The 20,670-nt window shown below is 38.1% G+C and overlaps 1 protein-coding gene across 7 annotated transcripts in view; it reads right to left on the bottom strand.

Annotated features, from left to right (window-relative positions):
- Positions 1-20,670, bottom strand: part of Trpgamma (Transient receptor potential cation channel gamma) — a 98,819-nt gene that overhangs the window by 62,767 nt on the left and 15,382 nt on the right. For 4 of the 7 annotated variants that reach the window (XM_076619242.1, XM_076619241.1, XM_076619240.1 and 1 more), the window contains exon 2: positions 15,373-15,426. The exons of the other annotated variants lie outside the window; for them this stretch is intronic. The gene's annotated coding sequence lies outside the window, so the exon portion shown is untranslated. The remainder of the gene's footprint in view (positions 1-15,372; positions 15,427-20,670) is intronic. 7 annotated transcript variants of the gene reach the window in all.

Genomic DNA, 20,670 nt, shown 5'->3' with positions numbered 1-20,670 from the left:
AGTTAACTCATTAAGGATCAGTCAGTCAAGTAATGTATAAACGTTATACGTAGATTCTAGATACATGGTTTATATATTATCTTATTAAGCTACAGAAAATACATTAAAATAAAAGATATTCCATAAAAATCCACGAATGGGAAAAAACAGTTTCCCCAAATAAAGGGAAAATATATCATATTGCTGTAAGATGCTTCAGTTCCTTCAAACATCATAAAATCGTATCGTTCAGGTGGAAGAAGAAATAGTGACAGAAGAAAAAAGAGAAAAATGTTAAGCACACCTTTGAGATTCTCATTTATAATTACGATGGTGGAAAGCGTAATTCCGCAACGTAAATTAACCGAAAAAGAAATGATAGATGATATGTCGCATTAACGCCAACGTTGGATGAAAGTATGCGTCTCATTTTCGTTTTCTGTCTTCCAGCGAGTTGAAGTAGCAGCGGATGAGATGGTTTGTATCGGAAGTGAGGGCTATTATGTCGTTTAAAAATTAATCACCGACGACCCTCATTACCGTGATCGTAGATACAGCAGCTGGCTATTATCTGTCTCGGCTGTCTCCGTGATAACTGTGAAAAATTACCCGCGGAACGTCGGTGAAAGCAGCGCTGAGACGATTAAATGAAATATTAAACGCGCGCCAATTATGGATTTAGCGGTGCTTGAACTAATAATTTCTCAGCTAAATCCTCTTGACGAGTATCAGTTATTAAATCTCATTGGATCGATGATTAATTAAACATCAGCATTACACGATGTGTATAACGAAGCTTCTACTTCCAGCCTCCTCTTCACTTGGACCGTGTTCGAACGCGATATACTCGCTAGCGAACAAACTGCAAGCCAGTTCGACGATCGATTATCCTTAATTGCGAGTTACCGATCGTGAAAAGCGGAGAGTAAAGAAGGTCGAATCGTAATGGAGCATCCAGCGCGAAATTGACGATAGCATACGTTGGAGCTTAACGATCGATCGAGCGACAATAACGATTCTTTGTCAATTTTATCTGCTAAATGTTGTACGTTCGATGGATAACAAGGGGACGAACATTATCTTACTCCGAGGACGACTGTTGACGATTGACAGGATGTGAACTTTTCTCATTAATCATGCACGGTCCGACAACATTTTCAAGAAAATGAACATGCCGATAACGGTGACAGAAAATCGGTACAAAAGCAAGGAACTGATAGGTGAAACATTTAAGGGATTTATTACCTCCGATCTTTCCACTGTTTGAGAACTTACCGAATGTCGGAACATCGAGATTTATAGCGCTACCGAAATCGAATAAATTCCCCTCGAGATTTGTTTCTTGCGATTTCTTACACAGTGACATCCACTAGTTTACATTTAACGGTGAAAATGTCGAACAAGTTAAAGCGACTACTAGCAGAACTTTTCGTTTTCGCAAAATTTGGTAGAAACCTGCAATGCGTGTTTAAATATCTTATACATGATTAGGATAAAAACGACACGACTATTAAATACATCGACTGCTATAAATGTTACGAAGTTTAGAACGATCCAATATTACATTATCGCGTCTATTGTTAAAAAAAAAATAAATAAATAAATAAACTAAAGATCTCACGAAAGAAATAAATAGAGACGATCGAATGTCTCGGAAGATACGAAAGGTATGGGGGAATATTTCAGACGAAAATTGTAGGATATCAGAGGCAACTGATAGTGCTGATATTTATTTCACATCGCGATGGTCATGAGAAACTCGATATACTGGTATATCATTCGCTGCCATACTATTGCCTCTGACTGCAATTTTTTCGCCATTAATTGGGTCATACCGTATATCAAGGTACAATTATTGCTACAGGAAGAGTATGGTCGTCACGTCCTACGCTTCGTTCGATCTTTTGTTCTTCCCAGTAACGTTTGTTATCGGACAGCTTTTCGAACGAGCGTGTCGATAGATCGAATGATAGTGCCGACGAGAACTCGCAGAAATGCGGTTTACTGCGTGTAAAGCTTTTCACCACGGTCCCGAGTGCCGTGAAATCCTGTAGTCGTTATTCGGTCGCAATTAAAATATCCTTCGAATTTCGATAGTCTTAAAATCGAAGAGGGAAGCGTTTACGCTTGAACCACCGCCAGGTTCATTTGCTTCGTCATTACGGTTTCTACCTTTGTTCCATTATATTGTCCTACCCGAGGTACTTGCAAAAGTTTCCGCAAAAGAAAGATTTTATCATAGATAATATTCGACATGGTATTGTTCGACTTATAATTTGTATATCGAACATGTTGCTGACGTCGTTTGCATATTTTTTATGCGTATTTGTCACTTTTCGTGCATAAATACCTGTTGCATATTTAACGCGCGTAAACGTCCACAGCTTAATAATTAGTGAAAATTTACAACTCGCAAATTGTAAGTTATCGGTATAATACAATAACAAGCTCGGTAATCAAACGAATAAAATTTCACGCGTGCAATGCGTTTTACAAATTGCGAGCCAACTGATTCTCCCGTTCAACGTAAAATTATAAAACGTATAAATACAATTTGGAACATTGTAAAATAAAAGATTATAGCCTAGAATTTTCGTTTTATCAATTCACCGATATTATCGATCGGCAAGTTATTGTGTAAGAGAGCTTGTGTGTTACAGCTGAATATTTGGCGCTACCGCAACAATTCATCCACTCAAACAGAAATCTACGCGGCTATTATTCTATCGATGATATAAACGATATAACACGTTTACGACATTTTTTCGCAGGAAGATTCACAAGACCATTTCGGCATATTACGATGCCAGACGATTTACAAGCGCCCAGAATATATTCAATAAACGAACGTTTATTGAATATCCCAAGATTCTATCCTTCCAAGCTGAGATTTTCTGTGGCTGCAGTTGACAAAGAACATTTCTCTTTCTTTTCGCGTTGACACATGAAATACGTCCTACCCGAAGAAAATAGTAGCCGAAAATGGACACCGTGAAAGGTATTTCTGAAAGAGACACGAAAACGAAGAGAAACGAGCCAAACCTACCGAACGTCTCTTCACCGGGTCCTCTGGATAAGATCAACCGAATAACAAACGTAACCGGAACGTTAATAACCTCGAATCTTGATTTATCATGTCGCTGCATCTTTGGAATTTTCTTTGTGCCATACTTTGCATCGTATAATCTTTTCCTTCGTTTTATCAAAGTAATGTGCATTCTCTTGAACTTAGTTTAACAGACATTCGCCAAGGTCTGATTTCAGCATCCGCTAACAACCCACAAATCGTCTCAACATCAACTGCCAACTGTTATCGTTGTTAGATCGTAGGTGACTCGTAAAGTTGGAATTAATCGTATTATTTTTAACACTCGCCGTATGTTTAAGACGATCGCCCCTGTTGTATGTTAATTTTTTACAAATACAAATATATATATATACGCAGTGAATATGTTGCAGCTTGTATATACATTTTCAGATTTATTTTGAAATTCTATCGACATAATTATGATAGTCGTGCTTCGTTACATAGTGCAACGCAGAGATTTCAAGATTTATATAACACACACACGCGCAATACATAAATAAAAGTGTTAGTAAATGTCGTCAACGTATTACAATTATAACTAATCGTAATTTCAAAAATAAACTGCATGCCACGTTATTGCGCTCTGTTTATTCTCACCGGGAGCACCAAAGGTTTAAATTAAATGGTTAGACAAATAAATAAGAGTAAACGAAGTTTCCCTTCAATCAGTGTTCTCAGAAAATAAAATCTTTTGTCAGTGAAGAAAAAACGAGGGATAAAAGTAAACGATAGTGGCACGATGAAGAATGGACAGAGACGTAATATAAACTATACAATGGAATCGCAACAATAGGGAAACGCAGCTTCGTGCCGAGATACTGCGCGTACAGCTGGATTCTTTGCCATAAATCAAACATTACCGAGACGATCGTCCGGTTCGTTCGATAAGTGTTGCAGCCAGTGGAACGTACACCTTGGAAAATCGCAGCGATATTTATCGCTTGGAAACGAATTTTTCGCCTATGAACAATTCGATGAATCGACGTATTCGGTGGCTCGAGCGGTCGAGAATTTCCCCGAGGTATAGTTTCCATCTGGACCATCCATCGTCCATCGACTATGTTTATTACTATTCGGACAAATAGACTTCGAATGCGCTTCGAATCATCGATACCAAGTCTATAAGATTGAATTTTCAAGAAACGGTGAGAGTCGTCGAATCGACCATCACGTTTAGCAAATGGAATATTCAGCGTATCGGTGGAAGAGATTGAAAGTTCTTGAGATCGCTTCGAAGGAGGCCACCAACTATATGAACTGTTCTAGTATTTTTAGGTCAAGTTTTGTCAGGATATTTTATGAATAGGAGGAAAGAAATGTTATACGGAATGTTAAACAAAAGCGGGGAAAATTTATAAGATACGATCCTATAGATCGAGATAATAAAGAAGATTTATATACAAAAGTGTCACACGAGAGTTATTCTTCGAGTTATAAATAATTTTATTTTACGCTGAATGTACACTAGCAAGTGTCCCGGGTCAATAAATCATGAAGTTCCCTCATTTGTTTTTATGTTTAGAATCGATCATATAGATATTTTCCAGATATTTCAGGGTATTCTGTATAAATATAGATTGTTTGTGGTTCTATCAAAAAATTGCAAGAGACGTACCAAGTATAAAGGAAATGGTAACGCACTTACGATTATTAACACTATCGGACAAAAATAGATTCGAAATTCAAAACTAAGAGAAGTTAGATTAACATTGAAATAGTCGATGGAATATCATTTTAACTTAGTAGCTTATACGAAAGAGAAGGTAGAATGTGCTGGTACGTCAAGAATTTTATTCGGAAATGCATGACATTTCAAATTTATGATATACGTACATTAAATACTAAAGTTTTGTTACAAACAAAAAATATTTTCAAACTTCCCAGCGGGTGTGTAATCATCAGATGTTAATAACCAAATTTGTAATTCTTTTAATTCCAAAATGTTCACCTTCCTCTTTTATTTTGATTTTCGCTCATCTTCAAAGTAGAAAATATTTTCTCGTGATATTTTATCTCCCCTGGTCCATATTCTGGTTACATATTAAGGGTCGTAACAAGAGCATTATAGACGATGGGTAAACGATAAGGTCGCAAGCCAGTAGCTTAACAAGGAGGTCGTAATTCTTCAGGATGCAGTGACAGGCTTATTTAGCCGAAGGTCTCGTGAACTCCATCTTAAGCATTCAACATCTTCATCTCGAGTTGCTGGCCGTATTCGCCAGCAGCGGAGGAACCTTTATCGTATGGGATGGAAATTGCACGAACTCGCACGTACAACTATCTATTCGCACGTGTGCGTGGTAGAAACGAAGGAAATTCGAGATGTCAGCAACGCAGGAAGTACTTTTCGCAATTTATTTGTCTACATTTATATGCGAACGCTGAGTTATTCGTATCGGTTAGTCATTTTTTCATCGAAAACACATTTATCTAAAAACTGGAACTGCCGATGCGTGTAATTGTTTTATTGTCGCGTTTACGATCGAAATTTTTATTTTCAAGATAACAAATATATATATATATATATATATATATATATATATGGAAAATGGGCATGGAAAATATCGTTCATTTGAAGTAGGGACTCGTCTATCAATTACGTTATCTAGGTCAAATTCTTTTTTTACACCGCTCTCGAAATGGATTCTACCGTCGCTACTAGGACAATTACAGTTCCAGTGTAATCATCATCAGACACGGCGGCGGAATCGAAACGCGAGAATTAATAACTCCGCAGAGAATTCGGCCGCACCTTTTGCATTCCAGTGGATTTCAGATGGTAGCTAGACGCGGTTAAGCTAAAACCCCGCTCGAATCTAAGGATGGCTAGACCTCGATCTGAATATTAATTTCATGCGAACCGTTTTGGATATTCATATCGAACGACGTGTCTAAGCTTTATGGAAAAACGATAGAACGTAAAACGACCCAGAAGTGGACGTAAGTTAACATTACGAGACTGGACCTGGCAGTAGGTCGATATTAGAGGTGCTCAGGTATAGAACAACAACGATGATATTAGAGTCGCCAATGATAAATTTTGAAAGACTATCCGTGTCGTCGTACGGAACGGTGAAACGAAAGAAATATTTTATTATCGATTTTTGTTGTTACTGAAGTGACACCTATACTTGATCATTTTAGTGGTATACACGTATAGCCGTATATACATGTACAATCATAGCCGTGTACATAGGCGAAATACAGCACAAATTGTCTATTATATGATACAGGAAAAATACGGTTACATTTTTCCATTTGCATTAAAATCTCTTCATTTAAGTCAATTCTATTTGAATTATTCTACTGGATAATAATTTTACTGTAGATTGTCAATTTGGAACGGTCTATCTTCAAATGCAATTTTCCAAAACTTGCTTGCTATTGAAAATGTTAACAAAATAATCATAAAATAGTAGATATTACAAAAATATTGTCGCCAGAGACGAAGAGCAAGATAAACTAATATTTCGTTCCTTCGAAATTTTCACGAAACATGGAGGGGTTGTTTGCTCGGTTTTAAAAACGAAAAGTAAAGAACCTGCTGATGCATCCTCCTTGAGAAATCTCTCGAGGAAAATCGTAAAAAACACGAAACTTTGAATACGAGAAACGTTCAACGTTGTTATCCGTAAATTCCATATCCGGTTCGTACCGCCATCAACGAATCCCCAATGCGCTAAACTTGTTTGCGTGCAACAATGTTATCTTTACGTTTTCCTCGTAGACAATGCATGCTCGATATCTTTAAAGAAAGAAACGTCGATTCTCTGGGAAACTCTTGTGAATACGAATTCTATTCATAATATGGATACTACGGCTGATTTGTATTAACGATACGTATGAATGTTACTGAAACATATGAATTAATAGTACGATCTAAAGCAACATTTATTATTTTCTTGTGGAATCAACAGATACATGAAATATATCTTAAATTAAAAATCCAAAGAAATCTTCGATTATAAAAAATTAAATACGCGAACGCTTCGTTCAGAAGAAACGTCCGAATGATACCAATGCATCGAGTGTCTGATCACGCGAGAAGAATCTACTCCTATGACGATACTATTAACCGTTTGCACTCCGAATTTTATTTCAATTTCGTTGCCAGCAGCTCTCAACGCCTTTAAGTGTTTTATTTGAAATTTACTTGAACTAAAAAATAAGCCAATTTAAATAAATAAAGGAAGAAACAAATTTACTTAAATACCAGTTTTATTCGCACTATTGTTGTATTTTGTAATTTTTAAGTGTATGATACACCTTGAAACAATTTCCAGGATGCAATCCTGGGTTTCTTTCACACGTTTTATAAAAAAAGGTGGGATTGAAAGAAGGTCGAGTGGGACTCGACAAAGGAACTCCTGAGATATAAACTGATGTCGAGTCACGCTTGACAAAGGATTATTAAAGAATAAAATCGTCCTCGGTTTTTCTATTTGTAATTGTGTAAATAAATGGCGTTTTATTTGAAAATACGAGCAGACGTCCACATAGTTTTGAGCAGTAGTTATACACACAAATACAGTTACAAGAGAAGTAAAAATATTCAACCGTGTAAATCGAACGAATGAAATGATTTGCTTTCTTGCTGCTCGTAAATCATCCTCTACGATTGATCGTGTCAACCGTGTTAAATTCACGCTACCGAGTATTAATCGAGTGGAACATAAAACCGAGGCGTTTTACGATCTCGTAAGCTTTGTCGAGCAATCGAAAACGCGTTAAATTTCCACGATCTAACGCGTCTTCCTGTTTACTATTATCGTCAGACTTTACGCGTAGTTCATCACGGAACAAATTACTCGCTGCTAATGAGCTTTTCTCAGACGGATTCTGTAAAAGACAAACACGACCGAACCAAATACATAGATGTGAAATACATAAATGTACTTACGTCACGTCACGTTTTCACGTGTACCTCTACAGGGACAATAAATCCATCGTCAAATAAAAGCGGCGCACTGACCTATCGACGATGCAATCATTTTCAAAAGCAAAATGCGATAACGTTGCAATAATGTTATCTACAGTGGCTAACGAAAGTGTTTGGATTTCTATCAGAGAAAACTTTTATTCGCATTATGAATTATCCATATTTTATACATGTTGTGTGTTACTATGGGGAACAACGAGTAACTTCAACATAGAAATTCTTCAACGATTCCAATTAAAAACTCCAAGATCCTTAATAGATACACCTTGGTATGAAACCAACGAAACAATCGTGACCTTAAGATACCTACGGTTAAAGAAGAAATATCCAAATTCAGTAATAGATATAACATAAGAATTAACAACTAGAAAAATCCACTAGTTGCTCAATTACTTAACACAACGGATCAGATCCGCAGGTTAAAAAGACATTACTCTCCAGATTTAAATATTAGATTCAGCTAAAATCAAACATACGATAATCATTTATTACTCGCGTTATAGTACCACGCCAGAATAATTTACTTATAATTCTCAATGAGAATTGATTGTAAACTACCTCCAAATAAAAAAAAATGTTGTGTGTCGTATATAAAATTTATTTTATTTTAAAATCTCGTGTAACACGTATAATATATGCAACATTTCTACAGGTGCATGGATATCTTTAAATTTCTTGTCGATCTTAATGATTCCAGTTTCAAGGATGCTTCATTTCATAAAACCTTTTCCATCTTCTACGGGGCAACGCACCTAAACTGAAAAGTTACGAGCCAGACTGGCGAGACATTCAGACTACGTTAACGAAACGTCGTAAAGCACAAGACGATGACTCTGGAGGGCGTATCGTCGGTCGATTTTCTACGAACAGGCCGATCGTAAAACGCGACGCGGCTGAAATATAATTAAATTCGATGGTCGCGGTATGATTTCCATATAATTGGTATTAAACCGACTCTCGGTGTAAAAGAAATAGGTTTGGAGTGAGCTTGGCACGTCGCCAATGATTTATCGTTCATCTCTTCGTATTTTCTTATGTATCGTGATCTTGTTATGGAAACGTTCTACGTGAAAGAATCGAAGTAAAGAATTAACAAATATTACGTTTTATCTTTCTCTTTCTCGATATAGATAGATGGAATTGCTTCGAAATTTCCGAAAATCTTCGAGTCACGTTTAAACGATTCTTTCAACGACAAAGTAAAAGTACAACGACGCAGATTGCATCGGATTGCGCGGTTCATGCAATGTCACAGTCATCCTATAATTATTCCAGCCTGGCGACGCCTACTTTATAAATTACAGCCAGAACTGTCACCCACAAACTATCGATTCATCGTTAGACGTTTAGGTAACTACGAACGAGGTGCAGCATAGATAACCAACACTTTATGGAACTTCCTCTTAAACAAACTGGAATACTAGATTTGGATGAAAAAATGGCAGGTTTCACGATGCCCTTCGCAGTTTCGTTTGACGAAGAAATTACATTTACAACGAGCTTGACAAAGTTATCGGATACAAAAAAAGATTTCTTCGTACAACGAAATAAATATATCGCCAGATGAATTAAAGGCAATGATAAGTAACAACGAATATCGTATTCAATATTAAAGTATTATCATATTCGTAATACATATTTCAGATAAAGTTACTTTCTTCTTTTCCACAGAACAGAATCAGAGATCGATCTAATAAACGGGAATAGAAATATCAAAGTTATTGATACTTTGTGGAATTTCTTGTTATTACACGTCGTTAAATTTATCGTCGGTAGTATGCAGAATTTCAGCAAATTTTATCTCATATCGATCCAACATAACACGATCTTTACGAGAAATACTCTAAACCGTGTCACGCATGAATATCTTTATTAAGTAATAAAGTTTATTATCTACTACAATATATAAAGGCAGTGGAACGGTGCCAATAACCGTTTTCGTAGTTCGCGATTCACCGCCAACACGAAGAATGTGAAACAAAATCGCGTCTACGATCATCGCTGGATGAGCAGAAATCGCGCGTGATCTTTCACAAAAGTCGCCACCGTATTCGCGGCTGGTAAATGCGCGCAACTTTCTCGTCCAAGTTTCGAGAAACTATCAGGCGAACCATGCTGTTTCCGTATAGCATAAACGAAGAAACTCGGCAAGTTAACATCGCGGAAATCTTCCCAGCGACTTTAATAAATCGTGCGCGAGTTCACCCTCTATCCTTCGGCGACAACTTCGAGTTTAACCGCAATACTTTACGAAGCCACACACTCTTGTCGCAATTGGTTTTCCCCTTTTATTTTCAACTTTCACGAAAGGAAATACGTGTTTTTCGACGTACACCGAAAGAAATATGCGGATGGATGAGGAATATCGTTACCAGTGTGACAGGAACAAGGGGCGATAACGGAGTTTGCGTTTCTCTCACAATCTCGTTCCCTCGAACCTTCTTTCTGCGAATCTTTTCAAAGTGCGTTCTTCTTAGTTACAAGATTATTATTTTACTGGCAGAACATTGGCAGATATAAATTCATACGTTTTTAGCAAAATTTTGAAACTTTCTGCAAGCTATTAACGGCTGGTAAATCGCGGTTAATTATACGTTCGTGAGAAATTTGATATTTATAGAAAAATGTGTATACAAAATATGCGAAGTAAAGCTTGTGCTCGTTGTAAAATTTAGAGGGTAAAACAGACATCTATTTAACTGGAATGTCTGTAGTTAAAATAAATAGAAAGTAGAGGAGCAAACGAATCGAGAATCAAGAAAGAAACGAATTTAAATGCTAAATTAACATTAAATTAATAAAGTTCTAATTACATTGCGCGACGCAGTTAACATACTTCGAAAACAGTGAAGCTTGGAAAATGAAAGTTTTACGCATTTTGTACTGGTATTGGAGCAAGAAGAGATGAAATGTTACGAGAATGCACACAAAATAAATATAAATATGTGAATTTTTATATTACATCGTAAAATATTATGCTATGAAAACCTGCCAGTGTTTATACAGTTTACGCTACATTTCTACGACAAGAAATACGCGAATATCGTATTTTTTTCTGTTCTATCGAGACCTAACAGAAAGAGAGTTATATAAGTCTGGCTCTCAGCTACAGGATTGCATAAATAGGCGTTTTAAGCAAGATCCGGACAGATTTAGGCTTATGAAATATTTCCGGTGAAAAGAGATGGCTGTTTTTTGCTCGAGTTTGTTCAAGTTTCACCGGCGTTTCCTGCCAAACGAATGGTTACAATAAAACGAGAAGAAAGATTCCGCTGCAGAGCTTCGCTTCACAGTTGTTCGCTCGTCTACGCCGGAAGGCACGCGCTCGTAGCATTTGCCGAAAAATAAACATCAAAACGAAACAAACCTGTCAGTTTCCGATTTGATTTCCTATCGAGCCACGGCAATAACTACCTTTCAGTTAAATAGCGTTCAACAAGATAGAAGGACACGATTCAGGAATACACAATGCCTGCAATCAACAGCGGATTTGTGTTGGTGGCTAGCAGTTGTTTATTCGAGAATCGACTTCGATTTCTCACGGAAACCGTTCGACGAGTGAACTTTGCCCTCTCTCAGCTATTCTTCTCGAACTCTCCGTCAGTTTGACGGGACTATGAGGAGAGACCGCCTGCGACCGAATAATTGAAACCATCAAGAAAATCAGTCCGCGTTATACTTCGCTAATTAATCTTCCCTTCGCGATCGTTTCAAACGACAAGTCTGCAATTTCTGTTCTTATTCGTCCTTATTGCCGCTTGTCTGTTCCTGACTCTGCGCCCTACGTTTAAACATGGTCCTTGCGTAATTAATCGGCTTGTCACGCTTATCACGCTTATTGTTGAGAAAAGGAGGCCTTCTTCCCTTCGAAGATATCGACAACGCTTATGTAAGAAATGTTTCAATTTGTAATTACGAGAGGCTGAGAATTCGTGCGAGATGACTAACGATGGAACGATTTATGCTAGTGTATGATGAGTTATGCTAAAATAAGAAGCGATTGAGAGGATGCACGTGGGGATTTAGTTGCACGTGGGCATTTGGTTGCACGTGGCAAGAATGTGTGTTGTGCGTGTGAAATCTTTGAGATTGCTATACGATTGAAAGTCTTCTGGGGATCGTTGAAGAGTCGAGAGTATCACTGAAAGCTCGAGATCCATCATTATCATATTACCGTTAAAGAAAGATTTTACTACTTTATTTTATATCTAACTCCCTCGATGTCAGCGACTGCGAGACTCTTACAAAGTGGCAAACTTTCGGGTAACAATTTTCAGATAATAGAACAATGACGAGCTCTTTCTCTGTGAATATATTACGCGCCAATCACTTGAAAATACATCTTCTTCGTGATATCGCTTTACCATGCATCGGTCACGTAAAAGTACACCTTACTTTTATCGATATTGATATCGAGTACTGTCTCGGTTGTAGCGATTCTCTTAATAAACGATCTTAAATTGAAATACAAGAACGTTGTGTAAAATGAATGGCCCATTTTTATAAAATTGCCGGTGAAGTGATAATATAGAAAAGATTATATTTTTAATATAATCATATAATTTTTAATATAATATAACCAACACGAAATGCATTAGTATAAGTGAAATGATATTCGAAATACTTCAATAATATTTGAATTCTACACTGTTGAATTAAAAAACGTATCATACGATGCACATAAACGCATAAATCAGACGAGATAGGAAGTTCGTATCGGTACCAAGGGATTAATACGAATGAAAAACTAACGGCAATCCAATATTTTTATCATTGTAGTACTCTTCCTCCTCCACGCTATTGATGGATCGATCACGCGTATCCTTGCATACGAAGAACCCGATTTTCCATTGACGCACGATCATATAGTGCGTTTCGTACGTATCGATCAATGCGGCAGTTCATCGAGGAAGAACACTCGTTACGCATGCCACTAGAAGACGGGATCACGGACGAGGCTTTCAATTCCAATTAGGTTCGTATTCAGCGGTGAGTTTGAATCGTCGCGTCTTCCGAAAGGTTGGAAGGAAACGCAGGAAGGGAGAAAGCCCATAGCACGTACTACGTTACTGCCACTCAACTTTGTCTAGCGGCGCAGTAAAAGCAACAGAAACGCTTTCAGCGTGTCGAGTTCAAGATAAGCCACGTACCCCCGTCCTTTCCAGCTTTTTTCGCTTCGTGCTTCTCTTTCTGTTTCATCCAGACCCTTTTCTCCCTGTAACTCCTTCGAGTATCGCGCGTTATACGCCTTTGCTTTTCGCGACGAAAGAAGAAAGAGCCGAGGCAAAAGAATGAAAACAACGAGGAGAACGGAAAACGTGAGACGGAGGGAACACAGGAAGCTGAAGGAAGAAAGGGAGCGTCATAGGTAAAAAGCTTTCTCCGCTACTCTTTTATTTTCTAAGACAATCGAGAAGGTGCGATGGGGAAAGACTCTTTTTTCGACGGCGTTGTAAATGCGACGAAGTGCTCGAGATATGCCAGAAGCTCGAGTCCGTTTAATGTAAACGACAATACGATACGAAAGTTACGGCAACGACCGCAAACTTTCGGTCTTTTAATTTTTCAAAGTACACGCTCGGTCACGGCACCCCGCTACAAGAGCGTGTTTTAGAGATGCCAACCCGAGATATTTCCAACCTGAGGCTGGTGTATTTAAAGAGAGTTTAGAAACGCCTCGGGTCTGAGGCTGCTTCCGCATTAATAAAAAAACAGCCCAAGTGCACTTCTTACGACGTCGTTCGGAAAAAGAGGCATCGAGCCACGCTTTTTACAGAGATTCTCGTCGCCATCCTTATACATATATCGCAAATTAGATTTAAATCCCGCCACCCTCACCCCCATCCCTCTATTCGGTGTTTTACGCTAGAACCGTTCGCAGTGATTTGGGCCAAACGTACCTAGCCTTCTTTCCTTTCGGCTCGCATCTCGTTTTCCCGGAATAATGCAGATAGAACGTTTTTGTTACAGTCTATTTGTTTTTCACCCCGATCGGATTAAAGAAATTGGAAATTCCAACCGATCAAAGAGAACGTGTAGTAACGCATCGTCAAAGGGTTATGAATAAGCCGCATTAAAAACGTTATATTACGGAAATCGATTGAATTTACAAACATTTCGAAAAGCTGCGACGCGATGGAATTAAGGTGAAATATGATTACGATTTGGATCACTTCAAACGACCGCGTTGCTTGATACATATGTATGCACATACATATGTATTTGATCGATTCGATGAACCTGACTTTCGTTCCACTTGGCAAGAGCTACGTGTCATCCGTAATTTGATATTTCTTCCCACTGTCCAATACGTTTCTCACCCCTGTTGTGCAGACCATTGTATTCAAGTAGGAGAGAATAATACTGGCTAGTGCCACTAGTTCGTAAACCAAAACTCGATACGTATGCCTCTGTCGCAATCTCCAATGGAATCTCTTTGAATTCCGCGTCCACCGTTTCTAACTGTTTCACGATCCGTGAATCTTCGAGGAAATTCCATCAAGATTGACTTGATCTGTCGTGGCCGCGGCAACTCCGACGAATACGATGAATTATGATGCACGGCATCGTGATTGTTTACAAAAACGTTCGGTTCCACGAAGCGAATTCACGTAAAATCTGTTCAACAGGATTTCGATAGAATCGAAAAACTATGAGATCGACGCATAATTGTTAAATGGTTACTACGTTGCTACAATGCTTGGGAATAGCTTTGACAAATTCTTGCTATCGTATTAAATCACAACTTTGCATGGAAATAAAATTTTGATCGATCAATTGGTTTCTTGATAATTTAGATCAGAATATGAAATCAGCACGTGTCCCGACACTTATTAACTGGTGTGTACGTGGCTATGTAAATGTAACGTTGTTGTTAATGTATAATTCGATCCAGTGAATCGCGTAGCGATCGGCTAACGTGCAATAGTAGTACACCCTAATAGTAAGACACCCTGAATAAAAATTTTGAGTCCTCGCGCACGATTATTTTTTACACAGCAACCTACACGCAACATACGGCAGAAGTTTCAGGAAATTTTGTGCCAGCTAAATGGTAAGAGCAGTATTATATTATATTATAAAGAATATAAATTTAAAAATCGAGTGTCTCTCGCGTGATAATATATCACCATCAAGGGAGACGAAACGAATGGAAAAGTGACATGTGTTTCGAGAGTGATGCGACCTATATTGCTAGCGTAATTGCATCGACTCTCCAAACTACGACGAAATAGATGCACGAAAGGATATCGATGTAAGAATCTAATATCCAGGAACTGAGTTTAAGCTGTAATCACGATATACAAATTGGCTCGCTACCTCTCCACGAGGAAAGCTGCCTTTCGAAATTATTTCTAGACAATACCTGTGCCAGAGCTGAGCCCCATTCATCGGATCAGCCCTCACGTCCTCGTCTCACCTAGAACAGAGAACGGCGTTTCTGTTAATTAGTACACCGTCCGCGCGAGTAATTAAGGGTATGCAGTCGAGGCGATAGGATACGCAGCGTGCCGCGTGCTGCAGCATATCCAATTTCGAAGTCGACATTATTTCTAGACTCTTTATTTTGAAACTTTTATCCAGCGACGGAATTAAAGTAACCGACACAATAACAGCTTCGCGATTCCGTATTGTACACTCGTTTCGTTCTTTTCTGTTTGCTTTACGTTCCTTTCAAGGATTCGTTATGGCAAAGACAAACGATAAGTAACAGGACGCGAGAAGGAGCACAAAAGTTCCTCTTCGTTCGACCGTTCTTTCAACCACCAGACCCATCTTCGTTGTTCCTTAGCGAATAGAACCTAAATGAAATTTTTACGTTTACCGATACAACGAAGATAAAGTAGCGAATCAAGGAGCGAAGTGCAGGAAAATGGATGCAGCTGCATTTCATTTCTTCTGGTCGATTCTTCGTGATTATATCTTATGCTTTGCTTGGCACTTGGTATAAGCCGAAGGCTTTGAAACTGCTAGCGGGATACCAAAGGAACTTTACGAGCGGCTTGTATTCCCGGATCACGAACTACAGAACTCGGAGGTTCAACCCAACTATTGCCCTATGACCGACCGGATAACCCAAACTATCGAGAACACCATTGAGTTTCCATCTAGCCATACACGAATTCCCTGATCATCGCTTTAACGAGGAATAATAATCGGCAAAACATCGCACTTAAGCGAAACAATTCCGCTGGAGTTTCCTCCCTAATTGTTTAAAAGATTAAACGGTGAGAACAAGTGCACCAGTGTATAAAAAGAAACGGGATACTTCGTGTTCCTTAAGTAAACTATTTAATTTTTTCAGCGTTTATTAGCTTAATTTTAGGAAGTGAAAACTAAACTTCTTGTGGCTAAGCTGACTCGCTTTCTACGGTGTGTTTTCAATAATTTTTCAGACTAAACTATTCTTTCGCGCATCACTCGCAATGTATCCGCAGATCAAAATACGTCCGTGTCTTTTATGACGATATATCGGCGTATTCCAATAAACCTTCCTAATTTCTTGAGAAAATAAAAGCAATGGGAAGAAAAGAAGGAACAATGATAATCGATAAAACATCGTAATATAATTAAGGAAAATACTTTGTCTAATTTCTTAACGACGTAAACGGAAGAAAGATACGAAAGAAACGACTGTATATTTTTTTCAAAGAGTCAAATTTGTCCTGCTTTCGAACGTGCTAATCTACGATTACGATAGAAATCGGATCGTGACAAGCTTCACGCGACTTTTCTAGACCAAATTTTTCTACGCCAAACAAAACTCGGTGGAAATAGCGGCATTACACCGCAACAGGAAGTTCCAACGACGAAACGGAGCTCGGTAATTTCGTGCTGAACAATTTCAGCCACCGAGGGCTGAACCAATGTACACGCTGCTGGATGGTCCGCAGCTGTTGTTGAACTCACGAGCGCCCACGTGAAGCTCTCGTGTTTCATTCAACGGTTCTCCTCAACGCCTTCACCAGCTCCCTCAAATCAGCCATTATGTTTCTGCAACGTCTACGAAATTAGCGATGTCGATTCACCAACGTGTCGTGATTTCTTTCTGTTACCGTAAGCTACGAACAAAAATTCTAATTTACAACTACGACTAAGATATTAGATTATTCGTAAGGTCCGTAGTAAAATTGAAGAAAATTTCAGAGATAATGTAGGTATTTTTTAAAATTAGAATTTTATATGAAATAATGTATATACCATTGTTAGAGCGAAAAATATTCTAATTTTCAACGATGAGCATTAAAAATATCGGCGATTAAGAAACATTCAGAAACCAAGTATTTTTGTAAAATTACTAGCGTATGACGGAAACAAGCTTCCGTTCGTATATTTTACAAGAAATGATTCAAGCCCCAGGCACTATAGCAACCATCGTAAATTCATAAAAGTGAAAGATTACGATTTATAATTTTAGCTTGGAACAGCACGTTGATATACAACGTACATATAACACTTCGAATAATCTATATTTCGCTTTAGTGAAATTCACTGACGAAATCCAAAATTTTGCAAGGTGCACCTATTCACATAAAACAACTTTGTTGGAATAACCAACCCGTTTCTTCGTTTCCAAGAAAATTCAGGTTATAGAGATATATTAATATGAGCACTTAAACGTAAAGCAGAACAAAGGAAAGGTAGAAAGGAAACCGAGCTTAACGCTTGTATATACGTTGCTGCAGGCATTCGAGGTGGAGAAACACTCGAAGAACTGTGCGTCGCTATGAGCTCGTAAGATTCATTATTGAGAGCGTGACGAACTTGAAGAAAAGCTACTCGTCTTAAAAACAGTGTTTCATTGAAGCGTTTGTAATCCGAGATCGTTTAAACAAAGTATCGTCTGAGAGCTAGAACGTTTCAAATATTAACAGAATGGCTACGATAAATAAAGAATTTCTGGATTTCCTTCCAGCCTATTATTTATAGAGATTTCAATGTCGATGTAATTTGTTAAAGCAGAATTATATTGCAGTGGAATGTCAATTATTAGAATATCGAGTACGGAGCGATCGCCTATCCCTAAATCTCGATTAATTAAAAATTTTCCGACGATCTCTTTGAAAAGCAGAATAGAAATTATTACGTTTTTATTCTAAGGTGTTCCTTCTCGTTCAATATCAGCATTTCTGAGATAGTTCGCGATCAGAGATGTTCAGGATCTCTCACACAAAATACAGTTATTTGATTATACGACTATGTATTGACTATGATTGATTATGTGCCGTGATTAATTTAGATAATCAAGATTCCATTATATTATTACCGCATTATGTATTTCGACGTGTGCTTAACAAAGCAAACGAAATGTATAATCGAGCAATAATTTATCGGATAAAAAATATGTATCGAGTTCAGGCGCATTGCGTAGACGAAAAAGGTACTCCACTTACTTTGCCTGACTTTACTCGTCGATGAACATCTTTGCACAAAGATAATATTATTAGAAGATAAATTATTATGTCATGTATCTCATTCTACACGTTATAGAATATGTAAGAAAGAAGTCGATATTGAAATTCCCATAATTAATCCTTTCTTAAATAACCTTCTTTCATTAAACTCTTCATTAAATGAAACAACGTTTATGAAAAACTTTGTCGCATTTTTATCATCTAGAGAAATAATAACGTGTATGTATACATAGAAACTAGATACATGCCGTGTGTATCAAAAGATTCTTATCGTGCATCTGACTCTTGTGTATCCAACAGAGATGAACGAGACTGTTTTGTTAGCGGAGATGGCGCTATGTTGCGATGCCATTCCATTAGAGGATTTTTCCCATAAGTTACCCTTAAGGTCTCGTCGGTTTTGCGAAGAAAATTGGCCGACTGTGTCCGAGAGAAGTTCCACTTCAAGACAAACATTTGTGCTAGCCAATAAAACGCACTGTTGTAACGAGTGTTATTGGAAGGTTACAAGCTTTGTTGATACGTACACAGAAACGCGTGATCCTCGACAATATCTTCAAGTAGATGCTCGAATGAATTTCAGATCGTATAGGATATAAAATCTACTTGAGATTCGACATAGTTCGGAATAATAAAAGAAGCTATTCTGTATTATCTTGATAATCGATATTTCATAAGATATCGAAAATTTTAGATGAATCTTCGCGGTATCGAAATACCATGAAACAGAATGAACAAGCTAAAGCTTAATTTTCCTCGGTAACCAAGAATTCGAGAAACCGTAATTACTGCGCAAGATCGCGTACAATTGCCATAGAAATAAAGGAGAATTGAGAAAAGAGAGGTAGGTACGTGTGACACGTGGATTTAACGAGTTCTGTGTACCAAGACTCCAATCGTCCTGTATACCCAGGCGACTTGTTTCAAGAAACGTTTAAGTGTATTACTGTTTGCGAAGTATCCAGATAGAAATAGCCGATACAGCCGAGTGAAACGTTGTTCTAATCCCCTGGCTCTCTAGTGCAAAAGGTGACAATCGTAAAAAGCAGACCGCTCGATGTCTTACTGTTAGCCGGCGCCATAGTTTGCCCGAGAAACAGTCAAGTTCTTGCGATTCTCGCGAAGAATAAGAACATCGAGAACCAATCGATCGAGCTCGTTGTTTTTTGCTCGGTGCTAAGAATACGATTGCAATGAAGGAAACGAGCGCGACTAATAAGGCGACGAAAGTTTACAAAATAACGAAGAAAAAGGAACAAGTATCCAATTTCTACGTAGCTTGACATTTAGATGAAACACGCGCACGATTTATCGGAATTATTGCTTTTACAAATGTTTACGAATTCGCGAGGGGCGATCTCATTGAAAAATCGATCCGTCCGGCGCCACGAAATGAATCAAATGGACGCGGATGCGACGTATATTCCCGTCTTTCGACGCTGACGACTCATTTCCCTGATCGATTCCAGCTCTGCCGATAATTGCGCAATTGCAAGTAGCTGTTTAATTAATTCGTGCAAACGTGACGATACAATGCAACGTCCTATAGTCAACATTTATTCTTACAGTATATCACCGTGGAAAATAGAGATGGGAAAAGAGAGAGAGAGAGAGAAAGAGTGACTTATCCGAAGAAAGAACTCGTGTGATTCAACGTTAAATATAATATTACACGCAAACGTCCGTTTTATTTATATTGAGTCGAATTTACTGCTTTTCAAACGTCAACGTTAAATCTTCTCGGCAGATATAATAACGTGTAATTAGAACGTCTATCAACGCGATTCTTCTAATAACATTTTAACGATTCTCTCTATTCGACCTCTGTCAATCAAGTGGAACGTTTTGAAACACGAGGAATACTCCGAATTTCTCGATCAAATTTCCGCCGCTGGTTTTATTGCTCATATAAAATTGGTAGGAGGTAAGAGAACAACGAGGAAATTCTCTTTTAATCCGATAGAATCGAGAAAGGCTCCCTATCAATCGACAACACCGTGCCGCAAGATCTTTCATCACGACTCCCAGAAATTAGGTTCTCCCTGGTGGATATTAAATGACTGATTACAATGTCGTCGTAGACAAGAAGGACGCGACAGGAGGTCCCGTACAAGGATTATTACCAGCATGTTTCATAGAGTGTCAGCGGGACTTGAAACTGTGTTTACACGAGCACCGATATTAAATTTTATTTTCATAAAACCAGCAGAGATACAGCGAGAGTGCCTAGATTAAGACGTACACTTGGC

This window comes from Bombus vancouverensis, chromosome 6, assembly GCF_051014615.1.
Source record: "Bombus vancouverensis nearcticus chromosome 6, iyBomVanc1_principal, whole genome shotgun sequence".
NCBI classification, from domain to species: Eukaryota; Metazoa; Arthropoda; class Insecta; order Hymenoptera; family Apidae; genus Bombus; species Bombus vancouverensis.
This window is presented reverse-complemented; position numbering and strand designations above follow the sequence as displayed.